At 53.2% G+C, this 3912-nt stretch overlaps 1 long non-coding RNA gene across 1 annotated transcript; it reads right to left on the reverse strand.

Moving 5' to 3' along the window:
- Positions 1 to 306: 306 nt before the first annotated feature.
- Positions 307 to 1612, reverse strand: LOC134472770 (uncharacterized). Its single transcript, XR_010042739.1, has 2 exons — positions 1195 to 1612; positions 307 to 560 (listed from the first exon to the last, which is right to left on the reverse strand). It is a non-coding gene; the product is annotated as an uncharacterized LOC134472770 (long non-coding RNA).
- Between the last annotated feature and the right edge of the window lie 2300 nt (positions 1613 to 3912).

Genomic DNA, 3912 nt, shown 5'->3' on the forward strand with positions numbered 1-3912 from the left:
ATATGTAGGAGTTAAGATACAAGGTACAGGATCAGACTTTCCACACCCCACACTCATAAGCCTCTCCTGCACTGGGCTCTCTCCTGGGCCCACTATCTGCATGCCCAGGTTCTGAGTAGAGTTTTGGGGCTCTGGCTCTCCGAGACATGTGTACCCAACCTGTCCCAGGCTCATGGCCTGCCTAAGGCATTTGGGACTTTTTCTATTCCCCAAACGTTTGTGCATTTTAAATTAAGTTCCCCAAACCACTATACTGATGTGACACTTTGACCAACAGAAATGAAAGGAAAACACAGCACAACAGAACAGCTTTATCTGAATGTTTTATTTTTTTTCAGCTTTACTACAGTAAATTTAAGTGAAATTAACTTTATTGCCTTTTCTTTCCTTTTTTGTGGTGCTGGGGATGAAACCTAAGGCCTCATACATGCTAGGAAAGCACACTGCCACCAAGTTACGCACCCAGCCCAGGTGTTAGGAAGCACGGTTTCTTGGACTCAATGCCTAGCAACATCCTTAGCTAGCACGTCTGCCTCCTGGATGAGACCAAAAGTCATCACCTGTGTGAAAAGCAGGGTTACAGTGGTTTTTTAACTATAAGGAAGACTGATTGAACAAATCCTCATTTCCTCATCCCATCTCCCTTGCCTTCAAGCAGGGCTGCCCTGCACCCAGGCCGCCCGCCCCAGGACCCAGGCCAGCAGGCACATACCCACATGGCTGTCTTAGCCCCTGTCCCCTCCACCCCAGTCCAACTCATCACAATTGTCCTCTACGGCTCCTACCTCAGCTGCCAGCACCAAGATCTGCCCTGGTGGGATACTCCAGGGCATTCCCAGTCTCACTGCCTTACCCTACCACAATTCAACCCCTTCCCCAGGAGTGGACGACAAAGTTCCCAAGCCCCAGATCCAGTCCAGAGCAGGGAAAACTGGAGGCGCTCTGTGTCCAGCTGCAGGTGCCGTGGTGCCAGTGCTGATGAGGAGGACCTCATTGCTCCATTTTCCCATGCCATATACCTCTTTAGGCCAGATCCTCAAAGAAGTATATGCATAGGAAAAAGGAACAGCGAGCGATTCTGCCGAGAGCGGCTCTTCAGCAACTGGAGGCACTGTCCGGTGAGCAGTAGGCAGCACCAACCTGTGGATGAGAAGTGGTACCTGTCCCAGCCCACAGAGGCTAGCCAAGTCTTACCCGGCGTCCAGGGTCCAGGACTGCTGGGTCCTCAGCGGCAGTGAGCTGTGCAGGTCCCTGGAGAACCGGTGGAGAACTCCTTGTCTGCTGCGAGGTGGAGTCCTACCACTGCAGCCGCAGCGTCCCTTTTTATACACAGTTGAGACCTTGGCCTACTGCTGTCTCATGTGGTCAGAAAGCTGCTAGTGCCAAGAACCCCATCCCACCCCCGCACCTGCGGGCCGGGGCACAAAGACCTGCTCTGAGCAGGCGGTGGGTGGGCAGGCAGGCCCCCGGGGCCAGCGCTGGCTGCTCTCGTGGGAGCTGGGACCGGGCCAGCCCTGGCGGGCTGCCCCTCGGCACTTATCTCTCAATGTACTTCTGCTTGCGTCAGGACCTGGAAAATACATCCTGAAGAGAACAGCTCCTACGGGGAAGGGGAAGGAGGGGATCTTTGCCTCCTCTGCCTGTCCAGCTTAGCAACAGCAGTCTCCAGGCTGGGCTTTGCCAGACACCAGGCTGAGAGACCCTTGGAACCTAATGTCATCACCATCCACCATCGAGGGCACTGAACCCCAAACTTTTACCCTTGGAGGGCTCCCTGCTTGAGCCTTTGGTGGCCTGTGTTTGGAGGATTGGGTGGACAGGAGCTGGAGTAGGAGGCCCAGAGGGCCTTCCCTAATGTTGGGCTTTCCCTAATGTGGGCTCTTTCAGAACCCCCAGGAATGTAGAGACAAGAGCTTCGAAAGTCTGGGAGGTGACACTGCAGGGCTAGCATGGGGAGGGCACTTAAGAGACAGCTGACCAAACACTATAGCCTGCCCATGCAAAGCCAGACCTTAGAGACTGACAGTGCCCACCAGGCCAAGGGGCCCCAGGCAGGGCAACTGAGCTGTCTCTTGACATAAGAAAAAGCCAAGACTGCCAAAAGCCCCTGGCAGTCTGGAGTGTTGTCCCTGACCCATAGTGTCTCCCTACAATGTAGGGCAGGTAAAGGCCAGCTCAGGAGCAAGGCCAAGGACTGTGTGCTTCTCTCCCTGGAACGTCTGTGCTATAGATCCAGGGTCTGTACAGGGCACAGACAGACAAAAACACTGAGACAGATGCACACAGTGACAGAAATGCACACCCAGAGGCTTATGAAGACACATATATCACTCCTGTGATATGTAGAACTAGATGCCTGGTCAGTGCTGACCAGAGCTGGGGACAGCCTGATCCATAGGGCAAGTGTCCACAAGGAAACCATGCTCCCTTGACCCAAGGCTAGCTGTGTCTGAGTCCATGTCCACGATCTCACACAAGATCTCATTCTTGTGTCTGTCTCATAGCAGCTCTGGAGTCCCTCTACCTAGGATGAGGAAAGGAATGGCCCACCAACGCAACTGAGTGGTGGTGCAGGGTGGTGAACACCTGGGAAGGCAAGTCCAGGGACTATGGTAATGGACTCTTGCAGTGGAAGCCCAGGGAGAGAGAGATGGTGTAGTACTTCCTAACAGCCCCATGATGGAGAACGGACCCCACAGGATAGGACGGGATAGGGGCCTGAAAAGCCCTAGATCCTGGGCTGGAACAAGGAGCTTTGGTGGAAGGAGCTCCCAGAACTCTCAGTGATGACAACTTGTGGCCCCAGCTGTCTACTCACCCCTCTCCTCAGGAGCCCACCTTTACCTGATGCACACAGATGACCTGTGTTTTAGGCCAGAGGATTGCTGGTGGCACCAGTAGTGATGCAGAGGAGAGTAGCCAAGCGGATCAATGCGTGAGGAGCTCTGGTGGGGACTTGGAAAAGTGCTTTGTCCAATGAATGGACCCTGCTATAAGCCTGGGCTAGGGACAAAGGGGCCTGTGAGAGCCTGTCCCAGAGAAGAGTGGGAAAGCTGCTTTACAGCAGAGGGTGAGCAGCCTTCACAACTCAGATAAGCTAATGCTCACGCTCATACCCACAAAGCTAGGGGAAGGGTCCACTGACAGGCAGAGGCCACACTCCCCACACACCTTAGACCTAAAAAGAGAGCCTTGCCAGGAATGGCGGAGCACTCCTGCAATCCTAGAACACAGAGGACTAAGGCAGTAAAATTGCAGCAAATCTGAGACCAGCCTGGGCCACATAGTGAGTTCAAAGTCAGTCTGAAGAGCATAATGAGATCCTGATTCCAAAAACCAAGAGAGAGACAGAGACAGAGACAGGCAGAGAGATAGAGACAGGAAGAGTCTAAAATCAAAATTCTAGAACTTGCCTGTCCTCAAAGGCACTACAGAGGCCCTATCCTGCTGAGCCCTTCATCCAGCACTGGCTGTCCCTAAACTGCCTCCCAGGCTGTGGTATAATCCTTGACGTTGGCTGTGGCCTCGGGTCTGTAAGAATGATGGAGACAAAAGGCAGAGAGCTAGAGATGGCAGGCACTGAGACAGAGAGAGAGGCAGTAACAGAGAAAAAGTGACTGAGCGAAAGACACAGGAAGGCATAGACAAGAGAAAGACCTTGGCAGGAACAGAAATGGACTAAAACATTGTCAGTTTCCTTGCTTTTATGAAACCTTTTTTCCAGACTATGAAACTGATGCCTGCTAATTATAAGCACATTAAAGTCCTGAAAGGTCTACAGACAAGCTGTGGTGAGGAAGATGGAGGCTTGTCCTCGACAGGCTGGCCTGGCCCCCCTGCCTGGAACCTGGAGAAGTGAAGCACTGGGTGGGAGGATGGGCCCATCATCTGTTCTCTCCTCAAGGCTGCAGG

This window comes from Cavia porcellus, unplaced genomic scaffold, assembly GCF_034190915.1.
Source record: "Cavia porcellus strain 051 isolate PalLab524CR breed Dunkin Hartley unplaced genomic scaffold, mCavPor4.1 scaffold_2, whole genome shotgun sequence".
NCBI classification, from domain to species: Eukaryota; Metazoa; Chordata; class Mammalia; order Rodentia; family Caviidae; genus Cavia; species Cavia porcellus.